The sequence below is a fragment of the Amblyomma americanum genome, chromosome 4 (genome assembly GCF_052857255.1).
Source record: "Amblyomma americanum isolate KBUSLIRL-KWMA chromosome 4, ASM5285725v1, whole genome shotgun sequence".
In the NCBI taxonomy this organism is placed as follows: Eukaryota; Metazoa; Arthropoda; class Arachnida; order Ixodida; family Ixodidae; genus Amblyomma; species Amblyomma americanum.
Genome location: NC_135500.1, coordinates 158073023 through 158092509, shown reverse-complemented (window position 1 = coordinate 158092509; position 19487 = coordinate 158073023).

Here is a 19487-nt window from a genome sequence, read left to right as displayed (position 1 = left end):
TAAGGTATCCCCCGCCACACCCACTCTTAACACAACACGAAGCAGTCGGCTGGCGAAGGCTGCAGACAGGAACCTTCCACAACTTACACACACTCCAAAAAAATGTACCCGAACCAATACACGGACACATGCACGTGGTGCGGGGCAACCCCCTTGTTATACCACATCACATGGGAATGCAAGAACAACTTCTCCTTCTATAAGTTAAAAGAGCCCAATGCGGAACAGTGGGAGGGCCTGCTCACCAGCAGCGAGCTGTCGGTCCAAAGTGGACTAGTGCAGCACGCATGCGAGGTGGCACGGCTCAGTGGGGCCCTGTAACAAGGGAACCACCCACCGGATCAACCGGGACTTCAGCCCAAGGGATGAAGACATCCGGAAGCCGCTAACACCTCCTGCTCCTGTGCTCCTCGTTATCGAAAACGCAAAAACATAGGCGCAATGGCGCAGTTTATGTACATAGTACTCTTTGCGCCCGACAATACTTTCGTTCCCTTTCCAAGCACGCTTGTTATGGCATTCTTTAAATGTTTACGGTGGTTGCCACACATCTCTAGAACACTCGCATGGTGCGCCGCGGTCTAGGGCCCGAAATAAACACTCATCACGCATGCGCAATCCCATCGATTCATGTTCCTTTTCAGGTCCCTGCTTTCGCTCTGGTAGATTCACTGTGATTCAGATTTTTAAAATGAGGGTAAGACTTATTAGCAGCAGCGAGAGTCAAAAGTGCTGAACAGAGATCGCCAATTGAGCACTCTAGACAGGTTTGTGGAGGACTATACGAATTCGAAGAGTAACCAGCTCTATTACTTCTAACGAACGCTTGTTGTATCTGTTGCCAATCATTGGAGCATTTAGCCATGCATATATGAAAAGGACGCAGAAAGTAACAAGAAATTATCGATGTCTTTCTCAAAAGCAAGCAGGTTTATTTCCCGAAAACCTCCCGCGATCGCCTAATTCTAACTAGGTCATGGTAAAAGTCAATTGCAAAGTGCTGATCCTCATGACAACTGATTTTTTAGATAGGTAATTTGAGCAGTTCACAGAAGCAAATGGCTGAAAATCTCCGCAGCGGTGCGTCTGCAGCTTGCACGCGTTTGTGACTGGCGACACCACGGGTTCCCGAGCATCCGCAAGGACATCCCCGCAGGGGGATGATGGTGAACAGTGCATCACTACGGACCCGAGCACCCGAGCTTTGACGTGCGTGGCATTGCCGTTTCCGGGGAAAGGGGCATCCTGTGCTCCTCTTTGTCCAAAACGCAAAAAAAGGGTGCGCTGGTGCAGTTTATGTATATAGTACTCTTTTCGCTCGAAAATACTTTCCTTTCCTTTCCAAACGCGCTTGATACCATGCCGAGCGTTTGAACCTTTAAGGCCCCTTGGCGGAGGCGACACACCGCATTGGCCCCAGCTTCCCGTAGACGGCACCTCCGGCCTGAAACGACCGGGGGAAATCGGCAGTCGCTCTCTTCTCCTATCCTCTCTTCAATCTTTCACTTTCCTATCTCTTTCCCACAACTCTCCTATATCCTACTCACTTCTTGGATTTTCCTTTTTTCCTGGCGGCGAGGGTTAACCTTGTGTGACCAACAACCCTGCGTTGAGGTGTTGCTGGCGTGGGCAGGACTTGCTTTCAGGTTCCTGTCGCGTCCCCTTTTTGGACTCTGTGGTGGGTGGCTGGCACCACGACCGAAAAACTAAACTTTTTATGGCTCCCAAGAGAGGGCGGAACGGGGCAGATAACTTTTTTTCTGAAAAGAAAAGTAACTTTCCCCAAATTTCATGTTATTCATAGTGAGACAGAGGACAAAAAAGGAAGACTCATATCCCCATTCCAAGTCTCAAAATGCTTGTTGGATGCCTTGGGCATTGGCTACAAAGTGTCGAAAATGGCTAGCGGCGATTTACTTCTCAAACTGCTCGACAGCGCACAACACACAAAACGTGCAACCATCGTATCCATCGGTGACATCAATGTCTCTGTCACTCCACACCGGTCTCTGAATACTGTGCGAAGCGTCTTCTCTGAAATTCATTTTGTCCACCTTTCTGAGAAAAAAATGCTTGAAGAACTTTGTGACCAGGATGTAACAGGCGTACACCGGATTAAAATAAGGAAGGATAACAGAGAACTAGACACCAAAAACATGATCTTGACCTTCAACACAAGCACATTGTCCGAAACCATTGAAGTAGGATAGCTGAAAATCATTGTACGACCATATATACCCAACACTCGAAGATGTTTCAATTGCCAGTGGTTCGACCACGGCTCACAGAGTTGCTGCGGTTGCAAAACTTGCGCGAAATGTGTTTCAAGGATCACTCTTCTGATACTGCGACCGCGGCCCACGCTGCGCAAACTGTAAAGGAGACCATGCTGCGTATTCTAGGGCGTGTCCGTTCTGGAAGAAAGAAAAAGAAATAATCATGCTCCAAATTACTGAAAACATCTCTTTCAAAGAAGCAAGACGGCGGTAAGCTGAAACAAGCAGATTCTTCTTCACTACAAATGCAAACTTCGCCGATGTGGTGCGTGGGCGCGGCACACCACACCTGGCTTCGGTACCTGCCCAGGCGACACGCAGTGAGCCTGTGGCAGGGCCATCTACGCCCCCGGGTGGAGTAGCTAACACTACTTCGCCTACCGCAAAAGAGGCCTTGCAGACCCCCGGGTCGGTGGCCCTCAAGATCTCCTCCCACAGGTCGAGGTCTAACTCAAACGTCCACGTGCTCTCTGCACGGTCCTCCAGCGCTTCTGGAGAGGCGATGGAAACGACCCAGGGCAGCCCCGTGACGTCCACGTCGGGTGGTCGGCGGAGCTCTCCGGATCGGTCAAAAAAGACAGGTTCCGAGTTACGGGGCCGCAAACAATTTGATCTTGTTTCTCACTCCACTGAGACACAAAATTAAGAAGGCTTTCATAATTCGATAGAACTGTAGAGGACTTCTAAACAGCTACAGCGACATTAAAGATATCTTTGGAGCACACGCTCTTGTCACTTTATGTCTACAAGAGACAAATTTAGGGCCTCAAAAAAATAATTTTCTCAAGAATTATACTATTTTCCGTCGCGACCGACACCAGGCGAGCAGGCTGTCAGGAGGTGCCGTCATCATATTGAAAAACGGTGTCTCGGCTCGTGAGCTAAAACTAAAAGCAAGACGAAGCTGTAGCAGCCACTCTGCTTGCACACAAAACCATAACAGTGTGTTATGTATATATTTAACCACAGCTGAAGGTAACTTTCCATCACTTAAAGGTTTTTTTAGAGCAGATACCACAGCCATACCTGGTAGTTGGAGACTTTAAGGCACATTCTTGTTTTTGGGGAAGCGAGAAAACTGATGCTAGAGGGCAGTTTATAGGGGATTTTATTCTAACCACTAATGTCTGTCGACAAAACTCGGGGAAACCTACATACTGTTCCCCAACTCGGGGAAAATGAGCGTTTTAAATTTATCTTTTAGATAACCATCTCTTCTTAGTCATCTCAACTGGAGTGTTTTAGATTATTTATATGGAAGTGATCATCTGCCGGTTGTCTGTCAGTCCTCGCCAACAGTTATACCGACAAAACCACGGCGTTGGAGACTGCAAGTAGCCGACTGGTTACTGATTACAAATAAAGCCAGTTTAGATGATATAATTCAAGAAAATCATAGCACTGATGAGATTAATGAAATGTTCACAACATGCATTTTTTCTGCTGCACATATATCAATTCCGAAATCCACAAGAGTGGTGCGGCAGGACCACAAAGTGTGGTACTCACAAGAATGTAAGGAGGCATAAAAATGAGAGAATAAATCCTGGGGAGCCCCTCGGAGATATCCAACACACGAGAACCTTTTTTTTTGCAAAAAGGCAAGAGCACAAGCACGGAATATAACACGCAAGGCCGAGCAAACATCATGGCAAGCTTGTGTCTCTTCCATAATCAGCTCAACCACATAAAGAAAATGTAGGAGCAGGCGTGAAAATTAAATGGCAGCTTCTCACTATTCACAATTTATCTTTTAACGAGGCCTGGCACACAGACAAGCATAAGAAAACAGGCAAACGTACTTGTTCATAAACAACACTGTCTTGCTGTGGTTTTCGATTTGGAAAGGGCATATGACATGGACTGGGGGTTCGGGATTCTTCATGACCTTGCAGAGCTTGGCATCCGAAGCATAATGTTGAATTGCTTAAAAGACTTCTTATCCAACCGTTCATTCTATGTGTGCCTAGCTACGCCCCTTTCGATGAATTTCATCCAGGAAAATAGAGTACCTGGGGGGGTGCATTTTAAGCACTACCCTCTTTGTTGTAGAAAGGAACTCTTTTAGTAAAATGATCCCAAGGTCTGTTATGTACTCAGTCTATGTAGACGACCTTCAAATAGCATGCACATCGTTCAATGTATGAAGATGTGGAAAATAATTACAATTAACAATAAACAAACTGGCAACTTGGGCGGATAAAAATGGTTTCCGTTTTTCTCCACAAAAATCGGTGGCAATTCTGTTCTCACAAAAACGAGGCATATGTTCAGATCCCACCCTACACCTAAACGAAATAGAGTTCCCCGTGAACAATGAACATCAATTTCCAGGTATAAATAGAAAGCTCACATTCCTGCCTCACATTAACGCATTATAAGATAAAGCGTCTCGATCCCTGTGCACACTCAAAGTACTTTAACGAAACACTGGGGTCCCGATAGGACATGTCTTCTGCAAATTTATCGCTCCGTAATACGCTCTAACTTAGATTATAGAAGTATGGTTTATGGCTCAGCGAGACCATCGTATAATAAATGGCTGGATCCGATCCATAATTTAGGCTTGCGTCTTTCTGCTGGTGCATAAAGGACGTCGCCTATAAACAGCCTGTATGTAGAAACGAACGAACCATCACTTACAGACTGAAGAACGATGCTCACGTGTTCCTGCATTCTAAGAATCCGTTCACTACCTAAACACATCTGTCACCAAACAGACACAAAGTACCCATCCAGAATACTGTTTAACAACAAACCGCAAAGTACCAGGCTACTGTTCTTGCGTTTTGAACAGATGTTCCAAACTCTCGGCATACTGGACGCAATGCCTGGAACTGCTGGAAGACGAGATTTACTGCCGCCATGGTACAATTTCCTGGAAATCTGTGATCTCACTCTTACACATTTCAGCAAAAAAACAAACTCTACAACAAATATAATACAAGAATTTTTTGCACTCGAGGAGAAATACAGTGCTTGCACAGCCTTTTACACAGATGGCTCAAAAACAGATGTTTACGTTGGAAGTGGAGTGGTACAAGGGAACTGCAGTCAAATAGTAAGGCTTCCACAGTGTGCATAAATCTTCACTGCCGAATGTTACGCCGTCTATGTAGTCATTGAACAAATAGTAAAGTATAACATAAAAAACAGCATTATTTAAACCGACTCGCTAAGTTTACTTAAAGCTCTCCACTCTAGAAATGTAGTCACTCCTATACTTGGTGATATCATACACAACATGGTAACAGCCACAGCTACAGGACCGAACCTGATACTCTGCTGGATACCAAGTCATATCGGCAACGAGAGAGCAGACTTATGCGGTGCTGAAGTACTGGACAAGCAAATAAAGAAACTAAATATTTCGTTAAAAGTTTGGGTTAACTTAATACATCGTAACATAAGACAGAAATGGCAGTCCGCGTGGAACTACGAAATAAAACAAACAAACTACACAATGCAAAACCAGTTTTAAGTGAATAAAAGTCCTGCACCCACTAGGAACGTTTTAAGAAAGTGATCATCTGCCATCTTCGTAGAGGAGACTCGCATCCGACGCACAATTTCCTACTGAAAAAACAATATGAGCCTGTTTGCGAAGAATGCGGAGACGAAGTTACGATTAACCACATTTTACTGTCTTATGCGAAACTGAAAAACCTAAGGAAAAGTACTTTACTCAATTTTATACCATCATGCATTCCTTTTCATCCTGCACTGCTTTTAGGAGATAATCCAATTATTGATATATCATGTGTTTTTAGCTTTCTCAAAGAAACCGGATTTCTCAACAGACTCTAAAATTATTTTACCCACTGGTCTCTTTGTATATTAGTACATATCAACCATTTCCTAATTCCGAAGAAAAGGGCTGAGGTTGTTTTATTTGATTGGTTAGGGGCCTCCAGTCCTTGCCCAGCCAAAGACGGCTAACGAGGCTACCCGACCTCCTGTACAGCTTTCAATGTTAGTCATTTATAAATCTTGTTCTTGCTCTGAATACTAGGTACAAGAAAATACCTTTCAAAGCTTTCTACACCGCAGTAAAATTTTATCTTTGCAAAAAGCTGCAGAAAACAATTATTTATACCTTGAGCTTGGCGCAAGGTAGCCTTAGTTGCTGATGCGCCATTAAACCTAACACACCACAAACACAACACAAATGGCTGAAAATCTCAACAATTTTCTTTTCTTTGTTCCGTCGAGATGGGTACCGCCTGGCTGTTTCCCCGCGGTTCTAAAAACACGCAGACCACAAAATATAGAAACGCACTGAATGGCTTCTTGGATAATGCGATAATATTCTGCATCCAAAATTATGGTACTTATGATCATCGTTTTTATTTGCCTAGTGGTTCGCGAACATATGTCGCGGTTAAAACAAGGAAATCATTGAGTTTTTTCTCCAAAGCTCAATTGCCAACCTCATAAAGGATGCTTTATTATCCGCGTTTTATCTGCTGCCAGCCGCTTAACGGACAAGTTAGAGCCGCACTCTCTTGCAAGTGAGTTTGTGAGAGCACAGCTTATACGCCATTGTCTCTACCTTTGCAGAATTTATTCTTCAGTAGGTCGGTATAATCGTAGAGACGCACGAAGAGCGCATACGAACCGATGTGCTCATGTGATGAGAAACTACACCGAATATGGTTAGCACCGGCAGCTCTCTTTACGTCCGTGTGGTGATTGGAATCGGCATTTAGCGAGACAGCATTTTTTTTCAGGAACCATCCATCTAGGACTATACGATCAGTGAGAATAAATTATATGAAAAATAAAAAAAATGCTGTTGAAGATTACGGCAGCCTAAATTCTCAGTTTAAAAATCTCGGCACGAAGTGATATTTTGATCAGGGGGAGACTACAGCTCAGCCAGAGCTGTTGTTATTTGTATTTTGGTTACGTCTTCACATGTTTGAATATGGCTGTGCGTATATGAATATATAGTAAGCTACTGCTGAGTAGTGCGCTCTGTCAGATTTCTTCCTTCTGAATATAAAAGATATGTGTGTACATTGCGATGCATCGAATAGGGTGACTTTCTTTTCGGGTTAAAGATTTCTCCAATGGGCTTCATACAAAACCTGCATTTCGTCCCGTATTGCGAATGCGTTTTAATAGGATAACTGCTTGTGACTATAGTCAGCGTCAACCATACGGCTGTGAAATACATGATATATGCGCGCCACGTTGTAGAATGACCACTCCACTGTTTAAAACAGTAATATAGCCCTTAACTTCTCACGCATGAAACTTTGCCTAAAATGCCCTGCAGGAAGCATCTAGAGATATCTGCCGTTTGAAAGCCGCAAGAATGTACGCATACTGTTTAAAGCACCGAAGTACATTCTCTGCTTGATTTTTTCACGCTACGCACGTCGCGTACACAGCTCCACCTCTGCAAATCGAAATACCGGCTTAGGCAGTCTAACAGTTCTCATCAGAGTGTGCAATAAGACGTAGGCGACAATTATTGAATGTTTATGCGTGAGGCGCCCAAAAACACATATTGAGCACATTTATAAAAATTTTTGATGCGAACCACACGTTCTGAAAAAAATGAATGTGATAATTTAATAAAAATTGAAAGATACACAACGTATATTTCTATTAAAGAATATGACATGTTATGATGCCACACTTCATTCCGAGTGAAAATTTAAATGGAGAAAAGAAAATAGAGCTAGAAACAGAAAATTGAAAACACTTTGCTGACTGAGCTACGACATGTAAATTAGGACTTCTCTGAGAGTCGAAGCTGAGATCATTCAACTTCGAATATCTGCGCAGATTTCTTCTGTCACACAGCAGTCGAAAGAAAAAACCTTCAGCAGAACAGCATAGTAAACAACCCGTTTTAGATCACGTACTCAATGACAGCACAGATTCTACATATGATAGTGCGCAAGGATTTAGTTATCAATGTCTCACAATTAATGCGGTATTCAAAGGTGTTTGCTCGTAACGTAAAAATCAACCTCATTATCACTCCTGCGGCGTACGTCAAGGTTGTTTGCAATTAGAAAGGGGCACTCTTATTACTCAGTTCAGCATTTTGAGTGATTCGGATTGCACAAAAAATGCTGTATAATTTCACCTTCTATTTCGTTCTCAGATGTTTCCGAAAAAAAACATGTTCTCACCTGTACGTACGCGCCTAGAGCTCAAATATTGTTCCTGAGTATTTCCCGAATGAAACTGCTTGATTCCTTGATTGTTGACGAGCCATGAAAAAATTTATTAACTATTTCTGCGCACCTTTCTTGGGAGCTTTGCCAGAGAGAGTAATGATATGAGCCTTAGCGCGAAACGTCTTGCTGTGCCTATAGAGCAGTGTTTTAATGAACTCTCCAGTTTTTCAGACTTAATTATAGGAAAGTTTCGAATACAAGATTGAATACTAGTTCACATTTCTTAAGTAAGGAAAGCTAACCTGAGGAAGGCTTTGCTCGAAAGTCTTTTTCGTGCGCTGCCCCGTGCTTATCGTGAGACGATTACTGTTATCAATGAGTGCCTGCTTCCGCGGACACAAGAGAAGTCAGAGCTTTCCTGTGATTTGCGAACACTAGAGAAAAACCATTGGCATTTAATTGCTTCACGCTTTCCCCGCATAATATTTCCACCCAGGCAGCAGTTATTATACCGCACTATTCATTAGCTCATAGCGTTCATCAATTTCTAACTGCATATCCTGAGTTTTATAATGAACAAACCAATGCACTCGGTGCACTAACTTCAACTTAGAATGATTGCTGTTTTCAGAATGCGTACAATGCATTAATGCCTGGCTATCTTCAAGCGCGGCCCTTTGCAATGATCCACTGCCTCAAATATTGAACAATCCTCCCGAACCAAGAGCCTGCTGTTTCTTAAAACTCCTGTTTGAAGCATGACGACCCAATTTGCGCTCTAAAGTCCAAATGTTTCCAAGGTGCCAAAAATGACGAAAGTGGCAAGAAATAAAAAAGAGGCATCAAGGTTGGTTCCTCTCTCCAGGTTAGGGCTCCCGTTATCTCAGCCAGTGATATTATCGTGCGGTGCAAGCGCCAAAGGATATGCATTGGGTTCAATTTGTCGGATTCTCTATGATAACATAAATGCAACTGGTAGGTTGATTTGATAATTCCCTTAAAATTCTTCGAGCTCTTCTTTTCTTACCAATATGCTGTCTGTTATTTTACTTTAAATATTCTTCTGTCGTTTTTATTGATACATTTTTGTACAAAATTCAAGCTTGGTGCGAAAATATTGTCCTAATCTCCTATGTAAATTCTCTTGATTATGCCACTACACCTTCGTCAATCCCCCCATGTTGGTATGTGCCGTGCCCTAAGGGGACGAAAAAGAAGAGTCGACGAATGGCGTCGTACGCTTTTCTTGTTTCTTTGAATTTTTATGTCCGCTACAAGAAAAACGATGCCATTCACGCACGTAGACAAAATAGTGAGGCATGAGCGTTCAAGCGTGTCTAGAACTGAAATTGATGGAGGGATGGAAAATCCGCTTTCGTTCAGAGAATCGAAGATCTGTTTCTCCTACGAGTTTATGACGACTGGCCCACACAGATTAGGCTGCAGTTGAATCAACAAATAAAGAACAACCGTTTTACGTCGCTACCAATCCTGCGATAATAAAAAGAAGCGAAGAATTCCCCTTGGAAACCGGGTCCCCTAAAATGCCGCGAGCTGTTGTGTACATCTCAATATATGTGTACTGTGGCATTTTGTCGCCTTCCATCACATATTTGGTATTTTTTTTGTCGTCTGCTCATCGGTAGGTGTTCGCATGACCGAACTTTTGGAAGTGCCAGCAGCCGTCTAGCGACGGGGTGGGGGAGCTCGAAGAGAAGGTTGAATGTTTTGCAAGAAAAATGAAATACTATATAGTGTCGCAGGAACGCAAAATAGAGTTTGAAAATTGCTCAGCCATCCAGTAAACAGGGTTTGGCGTAGAACTAAACAGCCACGCACCTGTCGGTGCAGAGCCCAACCTCTGAACGCCCCTCTTCGAGGAGCAGTGGAACCTGCTTGGCCGAAGCTTTTTGAAATACTAGCTTAGATTTTCTTTACACCCCTCTTAGCATTCAGAATTTGTTTATATTTTTTTTTTTTCAATTTTTTGTCGGTTTTTTTATGGTTTAATCAAAATGTGTATATTGCTTAATTTTCTATCCTGGCTTGCTTACATCCACGTAGTAAATTTCTTGTCTGGTATATGTTGCCCAACACATTATGATTAAACTAAGACCTGAAATGAGCGAAGAAGGATGGAAGTTGCAATGTCAGAAGAACGAGCAAAAGATTCAGAAAACCATCAAGGGCATGCATTTCGCGACTGGCGTGAAAGAAAGAACCAGGGAGACGAACCACCCTTATGATCACGCGGAGGCAGGAAAAGAAAGGGATACCGACAAGGTATGCTGCGCAGGGGGTTTTCTGACGCACAAAATGAAGTCACCTAAAAAATGTAGTAATAAAATTCAGACATTACCTAGTTCAAGAACGAAAATGCAGCCCTCAAAGCATAAGTAAAAGCGCTCGCGGCAGTAACATCACCGGTGATAGCACCAGCACATCAACTACAATCAGTATAAGAGCAGGTCATAGCGGCTCTATACGTAGAGAGAGAACTGCAGGAAAATGTCTTCCAGCAAACAATGCAAGCACAGTTACAGGCCTTCCACAGCCAATTGAAATCCATAACTTCAAGCGTAAGAAAGTCAACTCATTGATAGCCGCAGTGAGAAAGGAATTTAAAGCGAAGCTAAGCAACAGCAGCCAAAGTCATAGGAGGTCAAAGTGCGCAGGCAAACAACCCAAGCGAGGAAGACGATAACACTATTTCTAGCAAATGAAAAGAAGAAGCAACGATTCTACAATAGAACCGCAGATGATAAAAAGTAAACAAAAAAAACCATTTTTCTGTACAGACTTCTTAGAAAGAGCCCCATAAACTCTCGTCCAACTGATAACAACAGGGGATATCAACCTTAGGTTTTTCAAGGCCTTCCAAAGTGAGGTAAGTCTCGGTATACTCCTTATTAAGGAGCTAATATCCAATATACATGTGCCCTTAGTCAATGGGAGAGAGTAGCAACATATAGATGTCCTCCGAAAGCGCAGAAGATCCAGTCTTGATGTCCTGAATGTCTAAAATTGACCTGGGAATCTGTGTCCCAGAAATGCCGGAGCTGGACCTTGACGAAGAGCGCAGGCAGGCATCCCATATTAACTGTGGTGGATTTTAACGCACCGTACTAACCAAGGGGTTATAATTTCGACACCTTCAGAGGCACCAGAGGCACTGAAGTCGCCTGCACGGAAGACCTTACGGTACTAACAGCTGCACTACTACCAACTCTAGGAAGAGACAGCGTAAGCCACAAAACGTTTTCGTACCTTACTTTCACGAAGGAAGGCCAAATGGATAAACACAGGGCACTCACTGGGAAGTCACCATAACGTCATCAACTGTGCAAAGCAAGGGGTTACATGCCGAAGACCACTTCGTGAAGCCAAAATCGTCAAATGGGACGAATGGAGAAAGGCCAAGACGACTGTAAACGAGGAAAACCTCGTAGACATCATGCCCTGTGCGGCAATATTTGGGGAATTCATACATTGCGACATCATCAATTTCCAAACCAAAAAGAAAACGACAGCAGTAGGCCTTCACCTGTTACATGTATGGGAAGCTAGAAAATCTCTAACGTTACCTGGTATGGCGCTGCAGCAGCAGATTTGTATCAACTAACTGTCTAACCATGGCAAATATCAACTTTCTTGTTCCACCAACCTCATATGCTGTCTTGAAGCTGCGCACATTACTTCTGCGGCAAATGTTCTCATATATGAACACAAACAAGCATAAGAACAGAACATAGCACACAAAAGGTAAAAATACATTAATAGAGGAAAAATTTATTATAGCAAAGTGAGATGGCCAACAGTATAGACAAAATCCTCTTAGTTTCGCATTCAAAATAAAGGTGTAGCAGTTTCACAACTGGCTGTGACATCCAAATGAAACTAGATTTGGACATAACTTTCGCAACAGGGACAGCAGCGAAGGCGCTCATGAAGTTCCTAAAGGATTCGGGGTTCAGTTCCCGACTGTAAACTTTAAGGTTTAAGTGTGCGACCTCTTTCCCCTTGTTATAGTGGGCGATGGATATATTTAGAAAGTCAAGGCAAATAAATAAATAAGTATAATTGCGTCTCCCACACCACTACTGTATCGCGGGTTTAATTTCAATGGTAACATAAAGATGTGGCCCTGTGGCAATAGAAATTTTGCCATCCCAGGGTGGGAAGAAATCAATAAGGGAATGCAACTATAGCGAACAACAGCCAGGGGAGCGGGCACGGGGAGACTACCCTGATCTCCCCTGGGAAGTAGCGGAAGGAGTTGTAAAAACGTATTATGGGAATTCGGAGGGGAAAGGGTACAGCGAGTTTTTCGTTCCGATCCTTCGAATGTCTCGACTCCATTACTGGCCTGGCTGGCCAAGACAGGGAGGGCGTCGAGATTTCCCAGTGGTGCGCCCCCGCTCACGGGATGCCCGACAATCCACCAAACACCATGGGCCCCGACTGCCAGAGACAGGGGAACCTATGACGGGGTTAACTACATGGGGCCTTTCCACGACACCTGGTTTCACAGTCCGCGCCGACCGGAAACCAGGTCGTCGGTTATTACGACCCGCAAGGGTTATTTCGGACCGCCCACCTACTAGCCGTCGAGTGTTTTTCATGATTTTTAAGACACCGGAAGTATGTGTGGTGTAATCCGACCAATAGAGGCTTAGGTCGTCAGCCTATAGGCCCTCCGACCCTCAGCGCCATGACCTAACACAACCGGGGGTACGCACCTGTGCTTCCATCCAACCAGCCATGCACTTTTTTTTCTCCCCTAGCTTGCTCCACTCCTACTGAGGAAGGAGTGTTCAAGGCAGGGCTGACTGGAGCCACATACCAAGAACGTGGCTTAGGGTGAGATGACCCAGGCATACGCCACCGTTACTCCACAGCATCGACGGTTTTCGCACAGATCGTACTACAACCCCCTTCCTCGGCGTCCCGCGACGGCCCTTACGGCACCGCGGCCGGCCTAGGACCACTTCCCCTAGGCGCCGGTATGATCTCGGCTACCATGAACGCCCGCGCGGACCTGGTTTCTGCAGAACCAGAAACCGGTGCGTCGGTAGCCAGACTTGCATGCCTTCGCGTGCGGAATGGGGTAGAAGCAGGGAAAAACTCATTTCGTTGCCGCTCTTTCTTTCCTTTTTTCTCTGTGTTCCTCTCTCCTAGAGTAGGGTAGCCTACTCGGCATCGCCTGGTTAGCCTCCCTGCCTTTACTTTCTTCTCTCTCTCTCTTCAGAATGTTTAGAGAAGATATGACATAAAAAGTGGCGCATTCTTATTTTGGAAAAAATGGAAGGCACACTGAGGTATACGTTAAGTTAATGACTCAAAAGTTCTAATGCGTTAATATCAACATATGCACAATTGGTCATTTTCTAATTAACATTAATAGATCCCTGGCAGCTCTCATACCGCTCCCTGGCGCCCTGGTGCGGCGGTTAATCGATGCTCCACTGCTCTGCATTATAAGGTGCTGCCACGGGTGGGCTTGTGCGACCCACGTTGTTCTTCCCGAGCAGCCTCTCGCGACCAGTCATAAACTCTCACCTTCCTCGGCGCACAATGTGGTCACTATCCGGTGGGCAGGTTGGGACGATGACACAAGGTTACGGGACCTAGGCGGCCCACCTGCCTTCTAGGTTGCTTCTCTGGGGATTTTTCTTTGATATTTCCCTCACGGTCAACGACACATACACCGATACCTACGACGGTGACGGCACCAGATTTTCTGCAATATGAGTTACCTAAGGCCGTCGCGGTAAAACTGATCATTTAGTGCGGTCTCCCAACTTACCATTCGGAGTTTGGTTCGAAATTAATTTTATAGAGTACTTTGCGCACCCCATGGTCCTCTGTAAACATCCGAGGTATCACCAAAGAAGCCCCTGTAACATTTAGATTTTTGCAACATATACAGGCTCATTTTTCTCTGTTCACTTTCTGACGCACAACTCAGGTCGGTGAACAAAACAGTTCTAGACAATAGGTAAAGATACGCGTACAGCTGCTTTGATATTTAGGTGACCTGGAATTAATGTTATTTAGGTGATTCTTGAGCCAGCTCTAAAAGCTGCAGTCGGGAGTTCTGCGGGCACTGGCCGGACCTGTTTCCAGTAGTTTCTATCGCTGTAGCTTTCACCTTTTGGTTGGTTCCTTTAAAAATGGCGGCGACGCTTATTCAGTCGTATATCGTTCAAGATGTTTTGAGATGTGTGCAGTCATATCCAGTTAACAGCTATACAGAACCCTGAAACAAAACCTGAATTTAATGAGCGTGGCTTATTACTCCATACAATCAATTGTGCTTACTTGAGCCTGAGTATTAACACTGATTAAAATGGCAATTTCACGATTACTCATCATCAGAACAGAAACATTTTGCTCCCTGTAGAGAATGAATGGAGTGATGTGATGACGCATAGCTTCGACATTTCGCCGAGCTAGTTGATTCTTGAGTGGCGGCTTGCAACTCCACAGAACGTAAATATATGTCGCCTAGTTCGCGTCGTTGGCCTGTAGAGATTTGTATCACCAAAAAACTCGGATTTGCACCCGCAAGAACTTGCTTCATGCCTGAATATTCGCATATTTCGTTGCGTTGCAGCCTTCATCCTGGCACAAGTGCGGCGTTCGTAATATCCTGGAGTCACAGTGTCAACTTAAGAGACTGCGAGAAAGATAACCGCATTGGCTGCAGTTGTAAGAATCTTCAAAAGCGCACCGTGCGTGGCACAATTTCTCCAGAAGCCTAATCCTCCGTGCTTTTCTGTTTTTCTTGCGCCTTTGTCTTCTGTAATGCTTCTACTTCTGGAAAATGGTCAGGTCATATGCAGGACTACTCTAGCTGCGGCTGGCGTGATGTGCGGTTAAAATGTCATCGATAAAGGACGCTTTTTGCTCGTAGTGTAAATAATTCAGGTGTGACTAAGAACACTGACTGCATTTCGTCTCAAAGCGAGCTTGTACTTCAGCAGTCCGGAAAGGGCGAAAGGACCAGACGGCAAGAAGTATTTAGCAGCCACAAGAAAATAAATAATTGAAGAACCATTTATTATTTATCCCACTGAATTTGCTTGTGCCTTGCAAAGAGACGAGACACAATGGCTGCTATGCATTCATCCGTGGCAAAACTCTTTCCATTGGGCTTTCCCATTTCTTCCTCGTCACTCAGCGGAGGCCGCTCGCCTTCTGCTTCCGAGCATATTGCACTCCGGTTCGTGCAGTGCGCCAAGATGCCCCACATTTTCTCCGTGTACATCGGTCGTGAAGTCCAGTGAACAGCCATGTGCCACCCCAAAACACCGTTTTTTAAGGGTTTTTTTCTTTTCTTTCTGCCGCTCTAAGACAAAAACGCGGCTCCGCTGAGACCACTGAAATGTTTGCCTTCCTGCCATCACCACTCTGGACTTTGCGTCGCCGAAAGTTGTCCTTTATATTTGTCGATGCGTCTGCGAGCAACAGAAAACGAGTAAAAAGTTTGGCGAGCCGTGTCATACTGGGCAAAAGGCGTTCTCCTCACAATATTGTGCCTGCATTTTCTTATTATCATGAATCTCTCGATCACGATAAACAATTTCCAGAAATAGATCGGCAACCAACGAGACCTGATTGCGCGTTATACCGGGAGAATATTTATTCGATGTCACTGTGAATGATCCTTGTATCAAGACATGTGGTATCTATTCTGGACTGGTAATTTTCTCTCGAGTCATGACCCTGCGATTCTAAAACATGAACAGAGTTATGCGCACTCGAACACAATCTGATTGGGCAGTTATTACATGGTAAACAAATTTTTTTTGTGCTATAAAGATTGACCTCCGAGCGCGATGAGCATTTGTCCTCTTCATCGCATTTTTCTCAGCATTTATCCTCTTAAGAACTGCACCTCCATGTTCGCACTCATGCCAGTCTGCGTAGAGAAGCCACTTGACGAAGAACTTGTAGTGTCGAGACCAGTGCACTGCGCTGATGTGGACACTGTAGTTCGTGGTCACCAGGTGCCCTCAGAGTAGCTCTGGTGGGAACTTGGAGAGGGGTCTCTTACATCTTCCCACAAAAGTACTTAACGCATAATTTCTCTTCACGGCAATGTGTGAACGTTTAGAAATGTGGGCTTTGCTGTTCGCAAGCAGAAATTAAGCTCCGCGATATTTCATCGGGGTTATTTTCACATTCACGCCTTATTTCTGTAAAACGATGACCCTCGCACTTGGGTTGGGGCATAACTGAACACGAAGATTTCGTGACCGAAAGTCTTACCTAGAATTATATTCTTTAAAAGCTGTAATTTGAATAAGACGAATTTCAGTGACAATTAGGGCGGTGCAAATTCCGATACCATTTGGAGGCTTAAGTAATTTTTGATATGCGCGTCAAGGTCTCGGGAGTTGCAGTGAGTGGTTTGCGGTAAGCACGAGCCATGCCTGCGACCATGCGTCCTTTGAATGCATCCATAGTGAAAGTCCATGACTTTTGTTTAATGTGAACGTAGACCTTCAATCAGCAACACTCTGCCACTCACTTGTGACCTCTTGTAATAGAGCAAAAAGAGCAATTTTTCTCGAACATGAATATTCTGCCCGGGAGACTATTCTTTTAACTTCTTCACTCGAATTATCCTTCTTGGAAATATTTTTTCACCGAACTATGAAAACATCTAACTTTTCAGGCGCATCCAGAGACGACACCATGCTTCCCGCTCGCATCGGCATTCGACGGACTACGTGAGTAATAACGTGGTTGCTCTAACGGGGGCCTTTTCGAGGGAAAAGTATGTGGTGGGGCGATCCACATCTATTGGAGGTCCCGGTAGCCGCTCCTGGTGAGCCGGCGGAGCGGGCTGTCGACGTTGCTGGCCAGGCCGGTTGCCGAAAGCGTTCTGTTCTGCGCTTGGCAGGTCGCGTTCCTAGCTTCATCTTCTTCATCAGCGCCGCTGGCGATCCCAGCGCCGCTACACCCCTGGCGCGATAAAAGAAAAAAGAAAAACGGTATGTACAAGAGTCTTCATGTCAATGAAGGTCGGGTCAGAGGTCGGGAAGGCTCTCGGGCGGAAGAAACGAGCTCGGGCGGTCCAGCATGGCTGCTTCGCAAATGGCGAGGGGAGCCAAAAGATGATGATGACGCAGGCAACAGCGGGAAAAGTCGTCGAGGAATGGGAGGCGAGCGAGGCGTGCTTCATTCGTACTGCCTACGGGTCGGGCAGTCAGCTGGGTTGGAGTGGGCCGGGAAAAGGCGATACAGAAAAGGCAGCCGCGTGGGGATGTACGGAAGATATGCGATGTGCGCTGGTCCAGTCGGTACGGACGAAGATATGGAAAACCACAGTCGTAGAAATTAAGGCGATGCCTCCGCAGCTGGCGACGGTGAAACGACGGCGGACGGCACTGTGCTTGAGTTCTCTTGCGTGGGGCACGGGCTGCCTCGTCAGGAAGTAGTCGAAGCGGGCGACAGGCTGAACCGGCTGTCTATGACAACAATCCCACTGTGGCGGTGGGGTCGATTGAGGGTAAAAGAGCGCACAAGTCCTTGGCGTAGGGGTCAGAATAGGAAGGGAGCGGCAGTACGGAGGCCATTGGCGGGGTTGGTTGGGACACGCTATAAGGCGTCGCAAGCGTGCCACCACCTGCCGAGGCTCTCTCATCTGTTGCGGATGAACATGCAATGAATGGTGAAGGCGCCAGGTGGGCAGGGATGCATGACAGGCGTTTCGGGTGGCGCGTCAGGCGCGACAAGGCCCTGGGGTGATGTGCATGCGTGCCTCGCGACAGGAAAGACAGTTCTGCTCACTGAGGTTGGGCTTGAGGTAGCAGGCGAACTTGGGACGAGAAGCGAGTCCGGCCCAGGGCCGAGAAAGGGTGCTGCCGGCGATGGCCCAAGGGCAGGCGCCACAGCTAGAAAGCAGAGCTGGGCAGGAGGCAGCCAGGGACGGGAGCTCGCATGTGGATGGCCGTCCATAGAGGCCGTTGCAGCAAACTTGGGAGAGACCATGGTGTAGTACGAAGCAGCTGGCTATCAAGGTGGGAAGAGACCGACGCGTGCTTACGTGGCACTTGCCGAACCATGGGTGGGGGCGCATACGGTGGCGACGATAGTGGAGAGACCGGTGTGTGTGTGTGTGGGGGCGGGGGGGAGCGCCGAGGTAGGGGCGGACGGAGAGAAAGCCGAAACAGCTCGGTTAGAGAATGCTGCCAGGGGTGGTGAGTCGAGTGGTGCCGCAGCTGCTGAGTCGGGAACAGGAGAGCAGAGAGTCAACGGGAGCTCCAAGCCAAAATACGACGTCAGGCCCTTCTTGAAGTCTGCGTATATGTCGAGGCCAGGAGGTGGCAACCGAAGCTGTGCCAGGAGACTGGGTGGGAGTTCGCGGCTGGCTTGCTGATAGCGCAGCAGCTGGCTTGACACGTTGTTGACATAAAAGTGCGAATCTAGCGGCGCCAGCCACAAACCAGGGTCCCTGGCATAAAAAGCGGGCAGGCCTGGCAGCCGAGGAAGGAAGGGGCGCTGATAGAACTGAAGGAGCTCATCGGATGCGGTGGTAGGCGCGTACATGGCGATGAAAAGCTGCCAAAAGCCGGGTGAGAACAGCGGGCGTGCTGCGGCAAGGACAAATGGAGAGACAGGACGGGCAGGAGCGCAGAGCCGGTGGGAGCGGCGTTGCGTGCGTCGGGGCTGTCGTCCGGTATCACCAGATGTGGTGGGGCGATCCACATTTATTGGAGGTCCCGGTAGCCGCGGCTGGTGAGCCGCCGGAGCGGGCTGTCGACGTTGCTGGCCCGGCCAAACCTTTGCCAGGCTGGTAGCCGGAAGCATTCTGTTCTGCGCGAGGCAGGTCGTCGCGTTCCTAGCTTCTACTTCTACATCAGGGCTGCTGGTGATGCCAGCGCCGCTACAATTAGTTTTCCACAGGCCACACAATGCGGTTGGTATGCTTTGCTTCCTTTGTAGTGATGTGCCTTTAACTCTTTAACTCTGAGCCCGCTTGAAACAGTTCAGCACCAGCTACCTAGCAGCATTTAAACCTAAAATAACCAGTGGCACAACATTTGGAAAACCTCAGCGCTCT